At 38.9% G+C, this 22,240-nt stretch overlaps 3 long non-coding RNA genes across 3 annotated transcripts; 1 reads left to right on the top strand and 2 right to left on the bottom strand.

Moving 5' to 3' along the window:
- LOC140581186 (uncharacterized) lies at nt 1-2,882 on the bottom strand. The gene is made up of 4 exons (XR_011984263.1): nt 860-2,882; nt 590-686; nt 258-390; nt 1-43 (listed from the first exon to the last, which is right to left on the bottom strand). It is a non-coding gene; the product is annotated as an uncharacterized lncRNA (long non-coding RNA).
- A 12,962-nt stretch (nt 2,883-15,844) lies between these two features.
- LOC140581092 (uncharacterized) lies at nt 15,845-18,703 on the bottom strand. Its single transcript, XR_011984137.1, has 3 exons — nt 17,682-18,703; nt 17,113-17,213; nt 15,845-16,727 (listed from the first exon to the last, which is right to left on the bottom strand). It is a non-coding gene; the product is annotated as an uncharacterized lncRNA (long non-coding RNA).
- A 707-nt stretch (nt 18,704-19,410) lies between these two features.
- On the top strand, nt 19,411-20,756 carry LOC140581128 (uncharacterized). Its single transcript, XR_011984154.1, has 3 exons — nt 19,411-19,532; nt 19,993-20,286; nt 20,413-20,756. It is a non-coding gene; the product is annotated as an uncharacterized lncRNA (long non-coding RNA).
- The last annotated feature ends 1,484 nt before the right edge of the window (nt 20,757-22,240 follow it).

Raw genomic sequence — 22,240 nt, 5'->3', positions numbered from 1 at the left:
CGCATGCATTCCACAGGTTTATTTCCTGTTTGTCTGCTCCATTCTGAAATGGAAGAAAAAAAGCATTCATGAAGAACACAGACCTATAAAAGGTACCTGTGTGACACTGTTAAGGAAGGATCTGACTGGGAGAAAAGCTGGCTGAATGATTGCCTGGCTGCTGGCTGCAAATGTTATGTCAAGCTGTAATGTGGCATTAATCAACAAATGAGGGGTGATGATTAAAATATACTAGAGGGAGCCTGGTGGGGGCTTACTTGTGTCGCATCAGTCGGGCACCCTGGATGCTCTGTGCCGTTGCATTTGCAGCATGACAAGCCAAAAGGAGCCAGTTTCGGGGCTGAACTCTGTACGCGAACCTCATAAACACTACAGAGTAGCAGGTAAGAGCTGGGGAGACAGAGGTCAGGCAGGGGTCAGAGGCCGGACAGAAGGAGAGGAAGTCACCGCAATAACAGCAAGACTAGGGAGGTGACACTCGAACAGCTCACAGCAACAGGCTTAAAACCTCCTTTAAAAAGTCCCTCTGGAGTCCCGAGTGACTCCGTGGACGCTCACACAGACGGAAGGTGAACCCTCTGCCTCTTACCGAAGGTCATCCGGCCACTAATGAGGTCAGGACTTTTTTTCATGTCAAGAATCGCTGCGATGGGCAGACCCCAGTTTACGACTGGTCCCCAGAAGTGCTGAAATCAAACAACAAAACACAAACTCAGAGCTGATCTAACATGTAGCAGGGTGAAAGTACCAGTAAAGCAATTCCAGAGGATTCTTACAACATATTAGTGTGAGATTACTGAACAGTAGTCATAAAATTATATTTACAATAACAAAAAAAATCACTTTGTGACTTTCTTACCGTGCTTTTGTTGGAAGGTTTTCCCCAAAAGGCACATTTAGATCACGGAAAGGCAAAGAAAACAAACAAACAAAAAAAATAGATCATAATTAAGTGCAATTGTGTGATCACCAGCAGCACTTCTGCAATTATGGGCCCAAATGTAAGCAGTGACTTTATAGTTACATCTATAACACAGCGAACAGTTTAAGCTCCATATGCACTGATGGCAATCCACGAGGATTTTTAACCCTCTGGGGTCGATTATGTCGTCGGCATCGCGTACTTTTCGCTTCTATTTCAGTTTATATGTCGCTGAAATCTTATGATGCCACCTGAACGCGTAGCCGGCCGAACGCCGGTGTTGTACTCCCGTGTGGACGCTTTGATTTGCTCCAATGAGCAGAAAAATGGTCGGCGCTCACCTGGCGCCACGAACGCCAGAAAAACGCCTGCTACAGACGTCTGTGTGAACAAGGCCTTAATGTAGAATCATTAAAAAAAACGCTGGCTAAATCCGTAACCTGTCTTCTTTTAAAAACGTCCATTGTCGGAAGTATTAAAGTTGTTTTAATTACGTTAAACCGGCAAAAAAGTAAAGCATGTCATCTTACTTTGTTTTACCTGCATCGGGGGCGTGTAGTAACGCTCTCACCCGAAGATCGCTATTCACATTATAAATAGCCGCATTAGTGCGTATTCAAATCGCATTCGCATGGTAATTCGATTAACAGCGCAACGGTGAAACGCTATCCAGATACTGTACATCCCCATCCGCGCCATAAAAGGGGGGTAGGGACGTGGCCAGGTGACAATGGCTCTCATACACATGAAAGTTGCTACATATTCAATGAAAGGAGCCAGAAGTAGTGACATGAGTTAGCTTTATCTTATTTATTTATCCAACTGAATGTTGCATCTACACCATTTAATCATCTTCATATAGCCAAGACTTTGGTGATCAGATATCTGGGATCAAAACAAACTGCCAGCATTGCTTACTATTTACTTTTATAATCAATCTGCAAGTGTTCCAAACAACATTCTGCAATGTCTATACTTTGATGTCAAATTATAAACTTAACAAAAATCTGACATATTTACAGTATATATTAAAATAAAGATGAGTGTAATGGCAAAACAAATATATAAGAAATCATTTATTTGCCATGAATTAAGTTTATGATATTTGAAGGAATGTGTGATCATGCCCCAGTCAGTGAAAGTGTGTTTCCTACCGCTAGACCCCAGAGGGTTAAACAAACTCCGGATGCACATACCTCCTCATGTACTTGCGAAACTCCTTGGATTTGAGTTGGTTTATAGCTTTCCGAAACAAAATGCCTGCCATTTTGCGTCTACAGTATGTCGCCCTCTGTTCAAACTGAAATGTGAAGGTGAATTTGCCGTTTATATAGCAACGCAAATGACGTCAAAAGGCGGATTCCAGAACTTATATACAGTAGCCTACGTAAGCTACTGCTTATGTAACTGCATGACGTAACTATCTCAACATCTTGGAAACGGTCTGGAACTGAATGGAAGAATGTCAGTGGGCGAAATGCATTTTGTCAACTGAATAAATTCATTTTGTGTAGAAAATGCATATGCTGAACGAAAGTACCATTTTGTGGAGGAAGCGAATGTTATGAATGATACCGAGTCATTTCGTGGAAGAAATCGATTCTGTGGAATTACGTAGTGCTTTTGTAAAAGCAGGAAATGCATTTCGTCTTTTGCAGAGTCAGGAAAATGAGCGCTTGACACTTGGCACCCCATAGATTACAAAGTACACAGCAGGCATATGGACGCAGACACATCTGTATCCACACCTGTATATTTCAGTGTGACTTTTCATTTGATTCTTACTACAATGGTGCCTGCGGTTCACGAACACAATCCGTTCCAGGAAAGTGGTCGTGAACCAATTTGTACACGAACCAAGGCAATTTTCCCCATAAGAAAACATTGAAATTCGATCAACTCGTTCAGAAACATACCATATCCGAGCTAACGTGGATTCTAACACTATTAAATGAATTAACTGTTTCATTGTTCATAGTAAATTACCTGTTTGTTTAAAAAGCCGTATATGTAACCGGTTGTTGTTTTGTTTTTTTAAAAAAAAAAAAAAAAAAAACTTTTCGTAGCTGCATTTGTACTCTGTGGCTTTAGCAGTTTACACCCCACGCACCATAGAGCATACGCGGTGTTTTCCAAATCGGCTGAATCTTTTCTTTTCGTCTAAGTTTACGTAAGTTTCATAACAGACAATACGTTATAATATTAGGCTAATATAGGTGGTATTAAATTAGTTTGTTTTATTAAGATGTTAGTGGATTTGGAATGTTGCAATGAAAGCAGTAAATTTATGCAGTTATGTCGGTGTTTTTCAGGAGACATTGACCTCGCATGCATTCAAATTTTACTCGTTTTAATAAATTAATAATACAATCTATTATACAGTTCTGCGCATGTCGAATAAAAAAAAAAAAACACGCGAGCATGCAAAACTAAAACATATTTCTTCCGTGATCAAACTCATGTCACCGTTAATCTCTAACAAGACAATAGCGAACAGATAATACAAGCGCCCAGGAAGGGTACAGCAGTTTCTTCTGCTTTCTTCCGGTCATCTGCTAAATAAACGTATTAACTAACTGCTTAAAACACAGCGTCGCATGAGAATAACTCGTTGGTACAGATACTAGTCTAACCGTATAGTTACTGTGCACATTATATTTTTTGGATTATTTTAATTAAGTGTATGTCACTGATTTATGTTATATTATTATTATGCTTTGCAGTAATTTTATTGAGGTTAATATATATTTATTTTACATTACAATGTTATGTTGAATGATCAGATTTAATATTAATTTATTTTATTTATAATCAGTTACAGCACTTTATTATTTCGGTTATATTTACATGTGTTACATTTAGGTTCAGTATGTTCCCTTGGTTAACCGTATTATTAGTTCCTATCTGCCCTGGTACACAGGGGGACGGGTTTAGAGAGGAACGGTGGAGAGCGGCTGGAAAAGAAGTTGGAACTTTTGGCTTTTAGAGAATTACATCCGAAATCAAATCCCAATATCTGTCAGAAAAATCGCGATTAGATATTGTCCTCAAATCGTTCAGCTCTATTGCAATTTATTTTAAATGCATTTAATGTATTGTGATCCCTTTTTAACACAAGGCCCAATGTGGCTCTGACTGTAATCACCTAGAGTGCGGCCCAGCGCAAGTACTAGTCTCTGCAGAACACTGACGCGAGTGGGCGGATTTCAAGCACTGGAACCCAGCAAACAAGGGACATCCAGAGGACGTCCTTAGGTCGTCCGCAATACGTCCCTTTTTTGGGGATGTCCTAAGGACGTCCTTAGGACGACCGTGTTATTATGAACACTAAAGAAATCCTTCAAAAGCAAGTTGTTGTGACAGTTTCCAGGAATAGCATTTTAAATAAATAATTTTATCTGAAGTACTTCCTTTTATTAATGTTCCATCAGGATGTCCAGAACTCGTCCTTTGAGGACGATTTCCGGACCAAAAGAGGACATCCTGAGGACGACCTAAGGACGACCGTGTTACTATGAACAATAAAGAAATCCTTCAAAAGCAAGTTATTGTGACAGCTTCCAGGAATAGCATTTTAAATAAATAATTTAATAAAAGGAAGTACTTCAGATAAATGTTCCATCAGGATGTCCAGAACTCGTCCTTTGAGGACGATTTCCGGACCAAAAGAGGACATCCTGAGGACGACCTAAGGACGACCGTGTTACTATGAACAATTAAAGAAATCATTCAAAAGCAAGTTGTTGTGACAGCTTCCAGAATAGCATTTTAAATAAATAATTTTATCTGAAGTAAAAGTATCTTATATTAATGTTCCATCAGGATGTCCAAAACTCGTCCTTTGAGGACGTCCTAAGGATGACCCAAGGAAGTCCGTGTTACTATGAAAAATATAGTAACAAAAAGAGGTCGCACGGTTTTATGTAACGGTTTATTAACTTGATTTATTCTTTTTTTTTTGTGGTCTAGCTCTCTAACAATTATAGAACTATAGCAGTGAAGCCCGTTCTTCTGTGCCACTATGAAAAATAAAGAAATCTTTCAGAAACAATTTATTATGACAGCCCGCAGGAACGGTATTTATAAATATATAAAAACTGACTGGATATGCATGGCTGTCGAGTGAATTGCATGCTACATGCTAGTGAATTGCAGTCAGATTCAAACTTAGGCCAGCTGCGTTTTTGTACTTGATGCCATGGAGACGCTTTTTGCGGCTCGCGCTCCCTCGCTCACCCTCACGCGCAGTTCAAAGCACTGTCACGGGTAAGACGCGACACTCTTCTTTGTGCATAAAACTTTAATAAAATCCTCTAAGTATCATATTAACGTGTATAAAGTGAAAAAATACGATGGGGTGAAACACATTTAGGCGTAATCCTACATTATTTTTTAGTGTCATTGGTATTAAACCGATTAAATCAACATTTAAAATTCCTGTCAGAACGAGCTAACGGTATTGCTATGAATTTTCTAGGAAGAGTTGAGGAGATATCTATCGCCTGTGCTGACAGTTTTAATTAGCAGTAATGAAGTAATCAATGGATTGGGATCAAACATTCCATAAATTCTTTTGTTACAGGGCACAGGTTCTGAAGTAAGGAAGCAATATCCGGCCATCGATACTGATGACTCAGAATGAAATGTTCACAAGAAGACCTTTAAAATATGTTGTCTTAATATTTATGTTGTATTTTTCTTAATGCCATTTGTTAAATTAGAAACTTAAAGAAAATTTCTAATGTTCTTACAATAAAAATATATATTTCAACGAATTTTTAAAAAAAAATTCAAAGAAGGTCAAAGCTGAAGGATATCCTGTGGCTGTCCTCTGGACATCCTAATGGAACATTAATAAACAGAGAAATACTTAAGACAAAATTATATCTATTTAAATGCTATTCCAGCAAGCTGTCATAATGAATTGTTTTTGAAGGATTTCATTACTTTTCATGGAAGAATGAATGAAAGTTACATTATATAGAACTATAGACACCCAAAGTGCTTTATAGATGCAATAGGGAGCCACTTCAGCCACCTCCACTGTGTAGCACCCACCTGGATGATGTGACATCAGCCATTCTGCCCCATTACGCTCACCACACAGTAGCTAAGGTGGTGAAGGAGCAGGAGAGAATTTACCAGTTAGATAAAGGGGATGATTAGGAGATTTGATAAGCCACCTTAGGTAACATTTGATAAGGCAACAGTGGGCAATTTTAGCCAGAACATCAGGGTACCAACCCTACTGTTTGGAAAGATGCCCAGGGATCTTTTATAACCTGGGACAGTCAGGACCTCGGTTTTATGTCTATCTGAAGGACGGCAGCACTTTACGGTACAGTGTCCCCATCACTGCACTGAGACATTGGGATCCACACAGACCACAGTATGGGGTAACCTGTTGGCCACAGCAGCACGTCAGTAACATGGTCATCCTAAGAATGTACCCAATAAAGGACATTGAGCTGGCCCTCCAAAGGACATCCTCAGGCTGTCCCTTGTTTATGTCCCTAGTATTACTGGTAAAATGTCAAATATTAATTATTCAGAAAAAGGGATTTACGTGGGCTTAATGCCCATAATATGTTCACACAATATGTCCTTAAAATGTTCCCAGAAAGTCCATAATATGTTCTCGGAATGTCCATAACTGGTCCTGAAAATGTCCTTAAAAGGTCCATAACTGGTCCTCTAGACGTCCTTAGGACGTCCCTAAAAGTCATCCTAAGGACGTAAAAAAAACTTTCCATCAGGATATCCTAAGGACGTCCTTTGAGGACAAGATCCGGACCAAAAGAGGACGTCCTATGGACCACCTAAGGACGACTTGCTGTTTGCTGGGCATTTTAATGAAATATTATCAGAAATAATTATAAGCATATAATCAAAAACAATACGTATAATAGGGTGACCAGATAATCCATGTCATCCCGGACACCTTGAGCTACTTCAGGTTTTACAAACTACCTTAAAACCGAAAGGCTCCTGTGCTTGGTTAAATAGTTCAGTTCTTCTCGTGCTTTGACAGGTTTGTTTCTTTGACTGAAAGACTCATCCAGCTGTTCACATTAACATTAGTGACACGTGCATGATTATAGGAGACTGACCAATCAGCACACAGCAAGAACTCGGTACTTAAGTGAAATCCAGGTCCTTTTAATTGAAATGGTAGGTTGCAAATCCTGTCCTAGCTCAAAGTGTCCGGGATGACATGGATTATGTGGTCACCCTAACGTATAACTAAATAGACATTTACTTACCCGGGTCATGTACTGCATCCGATCCGCCGCCATTGTTTCTGAACGCTGTTTCTGCACGCCTCCAGAAAGTCCCGTCACAGAGCCAATCAGATACTTACCTTGAAATCCGCCCAGTTGTCGTTTTAGCCAATCAGAACAACGCTTTGAAACCGCCCACTCCACTTGAAATCCACCCAGTGATTGTTTTAGCCAATCAGAACAACGCTTTGGAACCGCCCACTGTAATACACTTCGAGGATCTTCAAAGATTGTTTAGGAAAACGATTAATTTAGGTATTGTTAATCATCTATTCTCGTTGCTGTATATGTGTAGGGATATTCACTAGGCTAAGATTCTGTGTAATTTTTATGTAATCCCTGCATTTTTGTTTTCAACAAGCATTTTTTTTACGTATTTATGCATATGTATCTTCTCTAACAAATGTTTGATAGGTTAAATTGATCCGACTGAAATAAGAATCTGAATTATGGATATGTTTTGAAGTGTGCAAGTAAATAGAATCCTGCTATATTAATTGGAATCTGTGATGTGTCAAATATTGATTTTTTTCCTGGGATAAAGAAGAGCCTGACTGAGTGAAAGACACTAATGTCTCTCACTTATTGTTTCCTTTTAAAAAACAGAGCACCATAATCTACACAGTACAATCTGTACATGATCCCAGGACCAGTAGGTCATGAATGATGTAGTTTCCATTTCCCAGGTTCAGCAAATGCAGCAACAGATATTATGTTACTGAAAATTGCTGTCTGCGTGTTGGTCTTCTAAAAAAATACACATTAAACCATTATAGGTGTCATCTTAACCAATAGATCACATAAAATGCTTGAATTAATAAGATATCTAAAATATTATAAAGTTAATTCAGTTAATTATAACCTTTTTTATATATAAACATTTTTTATCGTAATGTATGAAACTCTGAACATTATTAGATTTTGTTAAAATAATTAAGCTAATTAAGTTAATAATTAAGAATATTATCATTAAACACTGCATATTTTGTCTTTGCAGCATGTCACTGTTCAGGTTAAGGACCATCCGGTGCCTCAACCTCAAAGAATTTGTGAAAATTCAAATCTGTTTTCTTGCCCTTTTTGCACTTTGGACAAGTACAATCCAAAGGAGTATAATTCTGTTGCAGTCCACATTGCTTCCCATAGGACAAGGGCGGTTGAGTATGGTGGTGAGTGGTTGGTCTTGTTATGTTTTTCAGTTCATTCATAATGGCCAATGAACATCTATTAACATGATGCTTTTAATCTGTTTTAGATTATATCATATATAGCTGCAGCCTTGGATGCCGTGGGAGGACTACACATTTTCACTGCTGCCTGTGTACAGCTGTATATGTAAACAAAGGTGATCTGCAAAAGCATCATTGCCATCACCATTCCATTGTTGCTGAGCCTCCCGCCGGCCATCCTCCAGCGCCTCCCGTCAGCCACCCACCAGTACCTCACTCTGGACATCCAACAGAGTCTTCCGCCGGCCACCCACAAGGGCAACCTGATCAAGCACTCATACCATGCCAACAAGCTGTCCATAGAAAGCAAGTAACTGTTGAATGTCCTCACTGTAGAATGAGCCTAAATAAGAAGAATCTTAAACAACACGTGGCAAGAAAACATCAGGTTGTTACAGTAATTGTACAGTAATTGTACAGTAAAAGTAATTGTTGTGCAGTGTTTTTGTCTTCACTCTCTGAATGTGTAATTGGATGATGCAAATTGATGCAATTATACAGAACCTGCATAATATTTTAAATATAACATCCTACAACAGATATTGAATGATTTTAAATTGCAACAAAAATATTAAACTTACCAAAATTCAAAATTAGTTATTTAGTTTTTAATACAGGTTAAAAGTATAGATTAAAAAGTATACTGTAACATTTTACTGTATACAGTGACAAGTCCCCATCACAGTTGAATTAAACGTTGAAATCACACAGCACAAGACTTGGCATGAAAAACAACGTATAAACCACAACCTAGGCAGGTAAAAGTTAGTAACTCATGTAAAAGATAAAAAAATAAAGTGCTTAGAAGTGTAAGGTGTAATGAGTGCCAGATTACAGCAGCCACTACATGTATTATGAACAAGATTTATGAGTATGGATATTAAAGACGTCCAAAGTTATTATTGAACGACTGGAACTCTTTTTGAAATAAGTTGTTCGGCAGTCTGTTAGTGTGTATTTTTATTGATGTTACATTTTCCTGAGGGTAGAGGATCGAAGTGTTGATGACCGGGATGAGACGTGTCCTTGATGATGTTCTTTGCTCTGCTATGGTACCGGGTGTTGGCAATGTCCTCGAGTGAGGGAGCCATTTGGTTTAAAAGCTAGTGTTAGGTTTGTGGAATATCTAAACATGAATAATCGTATAAAAGGTAAAGTGCATGAGCATATTGCACAGAGATAGAATATTATATAGGAGCTAAATACACATTAATTTGAATATTGCAGCAGAATATAAAATATATATTGGACAAAAGAAATATTGGTATTGGTAGAGTGTACACATAACACAGTGACTAGAATAAATGTAATTTGCAGCGTATCTGACATTGACATCCGGAAGAATGGAAGGTTGATTTTTTTTTAAAAAGTGTGTTCAGCAGGAGATCGCGTGTGGATGTGTGTGGTTATAAACTGGAACGATACCGCTTAATGCAAAGCAAAACATTACACATCCCAGCTCATCGCATGTTAAATAGTTAAAGTTAGTGGCGGAACCAAGCCGTTCCAGTTGTATTTTGCAGGCTGCGTTCCAGTTTCCGTGTTTTTTGTCACCGAAAAAAAGGTTTAACGATGATTGGACGCTTGAAACTCGCCCATACAGCTTGGGGAACGCCCATTACGTTCTCTGATTGGATGCTTGAAACCCGCCCATACTGCTTGGGGAACGCCCATTTTGTTCTGCAGAGACTCATAACTCGCCCAGCGTGGCTCCTGATGACATGTTAATGTCTTGGAGTGAGAATTCCATTTCCATTTTACCATTAAACAAAATACGTTGACTTCAAGTATTAGCAATAAGTCTGTGCCATATCAAACCATCCACGATAACACTAGTTTTATCATTTTTACGTGATAGAAAAGTGTCATATGGCGATATCAATTATAGACACGATGCATTTAGGGCTGCCACTAACAACTATTTTTCTATAGATTAATTTTGACTAATATCAACTATTTTACTGATGGTTCAATTAATCTACACAAATACTTTTCCTCCAGAAAATCAAACTGACCCTCTCATTTAAGTTAAGTTTATTTTGACAACAGCATTCTGTATGTCATTGTAGGGCTTCAGATAATGGACACCGGAGTTGTGGCGCTACTGTATGTGGACATTTATAATAATAATAATAATACATTTTGTTTGTGGGCGCGTTTCTAAAACCCAAGGTCACCTTACATAGCACATAAAAGACAAACAATAGAAACAAATAATCACAATTTACTTACGCTCACAATTATATAAGCCTAAAATTTCAACGAGAGATATACTTCTATGATAGACCAAAACAGTTACATGTGGCATGCTCTGCTAATTTAATTTAATAAACATAAGGATATGACGCATTTAAACAGATTACTAAGTGTTCAGAAAACACTTCATATAGGACAGGAATTGTAAATTACCATTTCAATTAAAAGGACCCAGATTTCACTTGAGCACTGAGTTCTTGCTGTGTGCTGATTGGTCGGTCTCCTATAATCATGCATGTGTCACTAATGCTAATGTGAAACAGCTGGATGAGTCTTTCAGTCAAGGAAACAAACCAGTCAAAGCACAAGAAGAGCTGAACTATTTAGCCGAGCACAGGAGCCTTTCAGTTTGAAATTAGTTTGTAAAACCTGATGTAGCTCAAAGTGTCCTCCCTGACATGGATTATCTGGTCACCCTAGTTTTGGGAGTCGATGTTGGTGACAGTAAGGTCTGCTGTAGCCATTGTGGTGCTAGTCGCACTAGTTTGCTGCTGAGGTGGTGTGATGGCAATGTTTGTGCTCGTAGCTGACCTTATGTTTGCATTTGCCCCGTGGCCAGTACTACGAAGCGGGGTTACTGGCTTATCGGAGTAACTTTGCGAGTAACTTGATGACGTGTGGTGTAACTTCGCGATTAACCCGTAGTACGAAAGGTGGGTAGGTTTTACTTGAGGCATGCTGCTATGCCAATTTACGCTAATTCTCAAACCTGCTCTGAGCAGTTTTTGTTCTTGGTTAAGTCAAGGTTTCTGTGTAAGCCAGCCCTATATGAACACCGCCCCTCCAACTACAATTTCCCCGAAGACAATGCCGGCGTACCTGGATGATCCATACGACATTAGCGCAAATCGTGAAGGGCTCTCTCTGTCAATATGTATGAAATGGAGCAATGGAACATAATATGCATACAATGTATTAATTAATAACTGTTAGAGAGAAAGTTATTCTGAAGGGGGTGTGCATTGTTCCCTGTTGTCCACTGATCAAAGCACACTCCACTGGATGTGTCTTGTCTAGTTTTAAAGTTTTTAACCCATTCATATATTGTCCCATTGCACATTATACGGATACATTCGAACATTCAAAAATTAAAATTCGTACGTAAAGCAATCTGGGAAACAAAGGGGTGTATAACAGTCGCCATGAGCCCAAAATGCTAAACCACCATGTCATTACAGGTGACAGCACCTCTAATGTTATAGCTATTAACATGATTTTGCACAAATCATGAAATGGTTTGAAGCGCAAAAATAATTGGTGTGCATCGATCTCTGTGTACTGGGCATCATAATTCTGTCATTACAAACACCCCACCTTACTTCCATTAAAAGTTATTAAAGCCAGAAAACTGAATATGGAATATGACGCTAACTTAACCGCGGTCGAGGTTCCTAGTCGTTTTCTCGCTACACATATGCTTGTTTTGTCCTGTTGTAAATCATTTGTTTGTTAAACAATGGCTCACCTTCTATTATGTGTAATTTTACACTTTTTCTTATTAGCTGTAAAACATAGAAACACGCTATTAAGTGGAGACTAGACAACAAATCTTTCATAATGAGTAGAAATATAAATACATAGCCCTACCACTTGACATGATGTTTTTATATTTCATCTTGACTTGCTGCCACATATGCTTTCCACTACAATTGCATTTGAAATCGGATCAGTTAAGTTATTAACATTAGATTTACATTATGAGTAACATCGCAGTAATGGAACTTTAGGGAGCATTACATTACTTAATAGCAAATAATAGGTGACTTCTGAATTGTGTCGCATCTGTGAGCCTCTGTATTTATTAACTGTACTTCAATTATTTTCAGAAAACTTCATATAGTCTAATACTCGGTCGAGATATTTTATACCACGTTTTATGACCATGAAAATGTACTTATGCATTTACTCGGTCGGCAATACGTTGCCAACAAGCCTGCCTGCAGTGGTATCAGACTTTCTTTGCAGTGTTGATATAAGCTCCTCATAATCCTGCATAATTAGCATGCAGTCTTCCTCCGTGAAACATGGAGATCGCGCCATGAGTCAAACGGAGACTTGCGCTTGCGAACGTGCTCCATTTATGTGAACGCGCACAAACTCCAATGCAGAACACCAATGTAACAAATCAACTTCTTAACTGGCGTCGTAGTACTGATTAGCACCGATTGAGACAACCTGATTTTGTCAACCCCGCGTTCGCAAATTAAATCCCAATTAAATCTTATTTGGTTAAATCCCCTTTGTAGTACAAGCCACCGGTCCGTGAAATACCACCGAACAACGAAATAGGGAACTGCTCCCCGCGCACGCGAATCCGCTGCTGATGACTGGTGGATTCTCGATGAGATTTGGACGCGGAAACGCCGTTGCAGGTTAGATTTAGAGTTTTTTTGCATATACTGCAGAATCATACCTGTCAAGTTTTGGATTTGAAAATAAGGGAAATTTTCCGGCGCCCGCCGCGAGCCACCCCACCACCCCAACCAAGCTCCAGTATCCCTTACATTTTAAGACAGGTGACAAGAAAGCTAATCACCACTTGTCAACCACTTATAAACTACAATTGGCTTTATGCACAGCTGCACTACTTCCTGAACTTCAGGCAGCTCCTTTGTTTCCTGTCTGCCATTACTGGACAAACTGATTAATCCAGGTGATCAGTTTGTCCAATAATGGCAGACAGGAAACAAAGGAGCTGGCTGAAGTTCAGGAAGTAGTGCAGCTGTGCATAAAGCCAATGATAGGCCTACCTTTGTTGATATTGACATGCTGTGAACATTCATAGCCTAAATGAAAACGCAAAAGGGTATATATGAAGAGCTTTTATTTAAAGGCTTATTTGCATATTTTCTGTTCATTTAACATTGCTTGTCTTTACATTTCATTTTCATTCCACATTCTTTTCACATTCACACACTCATTCATTTCATATTGCTTTTTTGTACAGTTTTTCTTTTCATTTCACATAACTTTTCTTTACTCTTTTAGTGACTTATTGTACTCATTTGTTGCAGACTTTGCATTCTTTAAGACTGTTTTGGAAGGAGTGCCTTCCTTCTCTGTCCTGGCGTCCATCATCTGTCTGATTTTTCTTCTTTTTTTTCCGGCGTCGTCACTCATCAACTCATCATCTGACCTCACACACTAACCTCGCGACAACTGGCACCTACAGTACCTGTAGTAGCTGTAGTACCTGTAGTAGCTGTAGTACCTGTAGTAGGCTACTGCAGGTGGCAGTTATCGCGAGGCTAGTGACAGAGCTCAGATTTTTTTGGGGGGGATGTTTTTTTTTTTGTTTTTTTTAATAACGCAGGTTAAAATACGGGAGATTTACGGGAAAATACTAATACGGGAGGACGGCGGGAAAGAAGGGTAAATTACGGGACTTTCCCGGCCAAAACGGGATACTTGACAGGTATGTGCAGAATGCTTTCCGGTCATTCCCCATGACCGGCTTAAGCCAGTCTTTAATTAATGACGGGTTATCAAGCCAACTTTTAGAAAACTTACATTTCCCCATTTCACCGCGAAGTGGCTACTAGCTAATTTCAGAGGCTCTCCTGTATGGAAGGCCAACGGGGCCAAAACGTCTTAAAAAACACGTCGATATTTTACATGCAAAAAATCAACACGTCGATATTTTACATGCAAAAAATCAACACGTCGATATTTTACATGCAAAAAATCAACACGTCGATATTTTACATGCTAAAAATCAACACGTCGATTTTTCACACCTTCAGACGTCAAAAACAGGTGGCATTTTGCAACGTGTGCTGAAATGGACAAAGCGACCCTTTCAAAATAAAAGCACCACCAACTCCTGTCCACAAACGTCCCTTGAGTATTTCCCTCTTTTTTAATTATCTATTCATTATCAATTAATACATGCACACTGAACGTAAAAAAACATGGATATACTGCCTTTTTATACTGCCTGTCTGTTGTCATACACCTGCCTCAAGTACTTTTGTCCATTAGACAAACAATTGCACATACTTGTAACTTCCATCCAGTGACTACATTCAACATATTTATTCAGCTATCCCAGCACTGCTGGTATTTAATGGTGTCTATATTGAAGTCTTCCCAGCAAACATTTGGACGTTTGATGACCGTTGAAATGACGTCCCTCCGACACGTCCCGTCATGGTTGAAAAATAGTTCCGAAATGAAAGTTGAACGGACGTCTTTGACGTCAACTTGCCGTGTATTCGACGTCTTTTCGGCGTCTTTTCTGGACGTCTAATGTTTCGTCGTCTGGATGTTTTTTAAGATGTGTTTCTGCGTTATGTCAGTGTACTTATTAGCCTGAATATAAACGTCCTTATTGTGAAATGCACATCAGAATATAAATGGTTCAAAAAACGTCCAAAATCAGTCCAGTCAGACCTCAACGTCTATACAACGTTTAATCGACGTTTACATTACAAAACATTTATTTGTATTAAATAAGAAAAAAATATATATTTATATAACATATACATACATATAAATATACAAATAAATATATATATATTTAAATATTTGTGTGCATTATATATAAACACATACACACATACAAATATAAAAGTATACAACATTTTTAAACAAAGGCTAAATATACACTCACCTAAAGGATTATTAGGAACACCTGTTCAATTTCTCATTAATGCAATTATCTAATCAACCAATCACATGGCAGTTGCTTCAATGCATTTAGGGGTGTGGTCCTGGTCAAGACAATCTCCTGAACTCCAAACTGAATGTCAGAATGGGAAAGAAAGGTGATTTAGGCAATGTTGAGCTTGGCATGGTTGTTGGTGCCAGACAGGCCGGTCTGAGTATTTCACAATCTGCTCAGTTACTGGGATTTTCATGCACAACCATTTCTAGGGTTTACAAAGAATGGTGTGCAAAGGGAAAAACATCCAGTATGTGGCAGTCCTGTGGGCGAAAATGCCTTGTTGATGCTAGAGGTCAGAGGAGAATGGGCCGACTGATTCAAGCTGATAGAAGAGCAACTTTGACTGAAATAACCGCTCGTTACAACCGAGGTATGCAGCAAAGCATTTGTGAAGCCACAACACGCACAACCTTGAGGCAGATGGGCTACAACAGCAGAAGACCCCACCGGGTACCACTCATCTCCACTACAAATAGGAAAAAGAGGCTACAATTTGCACGAGCTCACCAAAATTGGACAGTTGAAGACTGGAAAAATGTTACCTGGTCTGATGAGTCTCGATTTCTGTTGAGACATTCAAATTGTAGAGTCAGAATTTGGCGTAAACAGAATGAGAACATGGATCCATCATGCCTTGTTACCACTGTGCAGGCTGGTGGTGGTGGTGTAATGGTGTGGGGGATGTTTTCTTAGCACACTTTAGGCCCCTTAGTGCCAATTGGGCATCGTTTAAATGCCACGGCCTACCTGAGCATTGTTCCTGACCATGTCCATCCCTTTATGACCACCATGTACCCATCCTCTGATGGCTACTTCCAGCAGGATAATGCACCATGTCACAAAGCTCGAATCATTTCAAATTGGTTTCTTGAACATGACAATGAGTTCACTGTACTAAAATGGCCCCCACAGTCACCAGATCTCAACCCAATAGAGCATCTTTGGGATGTGGTGGAACGGGAGCTTCGTGCCCTGGATGTGCATCCCACAAATCTCCATCAATTGCAAGATGCTATCCTATCAATATGGGCCAACATTTCTAAAGAATGCTTTCAGCACCTTGTTGAATCAATGCCACGTAGAATTAAGGCAGTTCTGAAGGCGAAAGGGGGTCAAACACCGTATTACTATGGTGTTCCTAATAATCCTTTAGGTGAGTGTATAGTAGAACTGTAAATAGTAACAATTAAACATTAGTTAAACAAGAACGAAAAGAACAAGATACATGAACACATACATGAATTATTTCTGTCAACGGGCTCATTTCCTATATCCCCCACCCCCAGCTCTTCCTGGAACATGTTTTAGGTGTTCAGCCATTGCTGCCTCAATCTCGGAGTCTGTTGCATTTGCGCTCCATCTTTTTACTGCATCTGAGGGAATTGAATATTAAAAAAAAATTATTACAAAAGGGCAAAATTGTCTTTATGATCCTACAACGACATTAAAAATACATCTTGGAACAACATTATCAGTTTCATTAACGAAACATTTGAAAAAAGTAATCAACATGCATTACACGACATTTTTGGTTGTTAAAAGATGCATTAAATGTGTGCTAGGTGAATGAAAAAATAGCATGTCCCCTTCCCCTTCAAAACCACTGTGGTTGAGCAAGTTCCATAAGTAGGTGTGTAACTGTGTGAAAGTAAACAGGACATTTCTGTGGTCTTTAAGACAATATTCCTTCAATAGATAGGTACCAATACATTTTTTTTTTAAAAAGTACAAAATTTCACGTCATAAGGGCAAAATTACCTTGAATTATATTGAATATGATTGTATCTCTAAATGGCTTCTTTTGCAGTTGGCCACCACCCCTCATGTTGAATTTTGCCATTAAGGCATTCGACATGATTCTGTGAAAGAAATTACTCAGGATTACTTCACCATCAGGAAAATTTACATGTAAGGTCAATATTACAATTATTGTAGTTGTAATATTATCAGCATGTTACTTGCATGCAATGTTAAATCATACACTTTAACAACCACTCATCTGTCAGGTAACAAGTTCCCTGAACTATGTTCTTATCCATATCCACATTTTTTGAGACAACTAATTAGTCATTAATGGCTTATACTGAAATTATGTTTTGATTTTTTGGTTTTCAGTCTGGCAGACTAAGTCAGTAGACATCTAAAACCTTCTGAACTAGAAAATAGGCATGTATGTGAGGAAATATGTGTGAAAGATTAAATCTGTAATAAAAAAAAATAATAATACCCAAAGCTGGGTTTCTTATTTTGGCCAGAATATACATTTACATATTCATTTTATTTCTGAATTATGCAGCAATACAAACAATGCAAGGTAAAATACATACCTGTTCATGACTTTATTGACACAGTCCCTGAGAGAAGATCCCCCAACTCTGGACAGTTGCTGAGCCTAAATGTGACATCACAATCTGTAATATGATATTAAAGCACAGTTCAACTTTCCCTGGCAGTGTCTCTTTTGAAAAGTGTTCAAGAACATAACGCTCAATACCATAATAAATATACTGTCCATTGCATTTATTTTGAACTGGCACTCCTTGTGGAGTTTCAAGAAGAGTTCTAGCGTCTTTGGGAAGTCTATGGCCATGACGTCTGAGCACATCCAGAAGCTCATTTAATGCCTTGTGGGTCTGGTTTGTAGCAGTAGCCCTACTAGCCAAGTCCTTGTGAAGAGATGGTGTTTCAACAATTGAACGTGAAGCCTCATCCAACTGCTCAGACTCAGTCTCAGTAGAATCAGTATCATAATTGTATTCTTCTTCATGTCTAATTGACACCACTGCTGTGCTAACAGAAGAACTACAGGCCACCATAGGATGTAATTCGTCGTGTGTTGATCCCTCCGTGAGGGGACTGCCCTCTCCCGCCAAGGCTGGCTCCACTGACCCCTCAGAATCAGAGCTGCTATCATATTCCACTAAGGAATCAACCTTTGCCCTTCGTCGTCTCCACTTCCTCTGGTACTCAGAGGACATGTTTAGCAAATCTAAAATTACAAAATTATTTTAAAGTAGTTACTGAAAACATCCATGTTAAAATTCATTTACAGACGCCAGCCCATGTTATTCTTGAGCTCTTCCTACATTTTGCTCAACATTTCACAGTCTCTTTCAGGTAATTTACTTTTTGAAAAATCTCAAAAGGCTACATTGAACAGTAAAACTTACTGGATCATTAAAACATACTGGTATGCTATTATCGACTGAATTTCATAGCTACTACAATGTTTACCATTTGCTTGGGTTTTAACAAATTAATTTTTTTTACTTTATTTAAAAGATCTTTCACTAAACATCTCGCTTTAAAGTCAATTTAAGCAGTTACAACAGCACTTCTTGCCCTACCAAACGCACTACTGATTTCCCCCCCCCCACTCCAATCTTATCTGAAATATCTTCCAGCTTCTGATTGACTGAACACACCTGATCCAGGTAACCAGCAGTGGGTAGGGCAGGGATAATTAGAAAACAAATAGGCCAGGTGTCCTTGAGGACCAGGGTTGGGAACCCCATATCTATTACACCATGTTGCTGCAGTAGCATGAAACTGCTCTGCTCATTTGTAATTATTTTTTAAGGCAGTGAAACAAAATCCAGCAAACTTAATATTTTGGGGACTTGGTCATTTTGCTATCAGTTTTCCACCAAGAAGTTTGCTCAACTGCATAAAATAGCTCAACTTAAGTGTAGAGGCCGCATGGGGCTTTATACCTGCGAACTCATGCTAACAGAGTTTGCTTTTAGGAGCAGCCTAACGTTAACACTACTAACTTTTAGCCTGCTAGTTAATTTTAGCCAAACTCAAACTACATTTTAGTTCCTTCGTGTCAAACGTAAAATTTATAAAACAATACAAAATGGACTTACCCAACAGTAGTTTTTTTATATTGATATATTAACTTTCACCCTCCTCTCTCCTTGTCAGTAAATAAGACTCGTGAAAATACGTTAACTTTCTATATATATTCATTTAACATTTATTTAACCACTATTTCCAAATTGTTTATTTGCAGTCAGCCACAGTTACAGCGCTCCGACAATACGGGGTCGATGTGGTCGTCCTCGCTACTTAATCAGCTCAGAACAGCTGCGATTTTTGCTCACCTTCAGCTTCACTACCAGAGAGATTGCTGATATTTTGGGAGTGTCAAAGAGAACAGTAAAACGACGCCTAAGGTAAATTGGTCTTGATTCTTACGTGAGCCAATTTGACCAAATCCAATATCAAACTGGGCAAAATGAATTTAGAAGCATTTAATAATTGTTCCAGGTAAAGTTAAGGCAGCAAACTGGTCTAGGTAATACACTGACAGTTGTGTTTCTTCTAAATGCTCTACTATATTTTTATTCTATATGTACTCGCCAGAATGTCACCTAAGGATTGATAGTGAAATGAAAGAATGGTGGTAGTGCTGGCATTACAGTAGGGTGTATTTGGACCTCTGACCTCTTGGTCTATAGACATGTATCCTACTACTAGACCACCAACACCTGATACGAGGGTTGATATTTTAAAACAGTGTAATGCAGCGTAATTCAAATTATTTTTTAATTTGCCAGAGCACACAAAGCATGTTATTCAGATAGAACTATAAGTTTTTATTGAATTCATTATGCACCTATTCTTTTTCAACAGGCAGTTCAATTTATCACTGCAAAGTCATTACACCAATCTGACAGACTCAGATCTTGATGAAAGAGTGCAAGAAGTTGTCAATGGAAATGATGAACTTGGTGTTGAATCTGTCAGAGCACGACTTATTGGCATCGGTGTCGTTGTGCAACGGCAAAGAGTTCGGCAGAGTTTAAATAGGATTGACCCAGGGGCAGCAGCACACAGAGCAATGTCTCACAGACTGCACAGAAGGACGTATAGTGTTGCAGGACCAAACTCTTTGTGGCACCTTGATGGCAACCACAAGCTGATCAGGTATGTGGTAATTTTCCCTGTTCTTACTTTACCAAAATGATGCAATGACTAAATATCGCTGTGGCACCTAAATTTATAGTCCTTTGTCTTTCATGTGTGTAAACTTTATACATTTTTTTTTTTAAGATGGAGAATTGTCATTCATGGCGGGATTGATGGCTACAGCAGGCTTGTCATCTTCCTCAAAGCTTCTACTAATAATTATAGCAGTACAGTTCTGAATAGTTTTGTGGATGCCGTTAGCATATATGGGGTGCCCTCCAGAGTTCGCTGCGATCAAGGTGGAGAGAATAATGCAGTTTGCATGTTTATGGAGGTCTTCAGAGGTTCTTCTAGAGGGAGTGCACTCAGAGGGAGGAGCACCCACAATCAAAGAATTGAGAGACTATGGGGAGATGTTTGGAAAGGACTCACAAACATTTACCATTTGTTATTTACTTTTTTAGAGAATGAAGGAATTCTAGACAGCAACAATGAAATGCACCTGTGGGCTCTCCATTATGTGTACTTGCCAAGAATTAATCGAGATCTTCAATTATTTGTCAATCAGTGGAACCATCATAAAATAAGGACAGCAAGGTACATGTCTCCATACCAGATATTTATTCAAGGTAGCCTTGCTCAGCAAACCCAGAACCGAACTGCCATCAGAGGTCTTTTTGTGGATCAAGAGGCCAACCCTCCCTCAGAAGTGCAGATGGCACCAGCAGCTCCGCCAGACTTTGACTGGCCAGAAGAAGTTCAAGTTCCTACCACGCAGTTTCATCTAGAGGAAAGATCCATTCAAGAACTTTTCCAACTAGTTAATCCCCTGGCAGGTGCAAGGGATAGCATGGGAACTGACCTTTTAGCACAAGTTCTTGATTTCTTGAGGAACAACTGATATTTTCGATGATAACCTTGGACATACCATTTGGAATACCTACGACAGTTTTTCCATGATCTATGTTTATATTTTTAGCTGTTTCGAACACATCTGATCATAAATCTAAAGTCGAACGCTGTGATTGGTGTCAATTATCATTTACTTTCAATGTACAACAGACAAAACAATGGTTCATTTGATTTGTTTTCAAAAAAACATCGTCACACATTTTTAAACAAAGGTGACGTTAAAATTGCCATTAAACAGTACAACAAATATGCAATGTGGCCTTGGCATTATATGTAAAACATAAACTTGTATATGGAGGGCCAAGAGTGCCAAAATTAAATTAAGTGTGAAACTTAATATTCCTAACCTTAAGCTACTCCAAAACCGGGAGCTTGTAATATGCCAGAATTCATCCACTTCTGGAATTCTTCATACGATTGGTGCAGCGGTAACCTAATGCACACTGTACAAGTGTTTGCCTCGGGCAGTGGTCTCCTTTCACCAGAGTCTTGGTGTAGAAACTCCAGGGTGGGAGCAGAAAGAAAGCCCAGTGGTGGCAGCCTGTCCAGGCCAGAAACAAAGATCAGGAGCTTCTCTAGAGTGACTGGTTTACATTGGCCTCCTGAAATGCAGTAGTAGATTGACACGTTTACACATTTAGTAAATGCAACATAATTATCTGTACAAATACAATCACCTAAAACAGAAATCTAACTCATTCATTGCATCATAAATGTGTAGATATGAATTAGCAGATTTATTATGCCATTACAATTATTAAATTTATTTAGTTAATTCTAAAGAGGTCTTCAAATCTTACTAATGATACACATTGTTTTTATTTAAGCTTACCCTGCAAATTAATGAGCCAATCCCTCCAAAAACAAAGTACTCTGTTCTCTTGCTGTCTCTTGTTACTTCCAGATGGGGACAAAGTGGGTTTAAAAAGCGCCATGAGGTCCTTTGCAGTCAATCTACTTTTATTCTGCAGGAACAGATGTTGAAATTGGACAGGATAGCGTTGAATGGCTTCTGCCAACCCCAGTGTGTTCAGTCCTTCCAGTAATCTGCCATAAACAA

The sequence above is a fragment of the Paramormyrops kingsleyae genome, chromosome 19, assembly GCF_048594095.1.
Source record: "Paramormyrops kingsleyae isolate MSU_618 chromosome 19, PKINGS_0.4, whole genome shotgun sequence".
NCBI classification, from domain to species: domain Eukaryota; kingdom Metazoa; phylum Chordata; class Actinopteri; order Osteoglossiformes; family Mormyridae; genus Paramormyrops; species Paramormyrops kingsleyae.
Note: the sequence above shows the minus strand (reverse complement) of the source record. Positions and strands in the feature narration are given on the sequence as shown.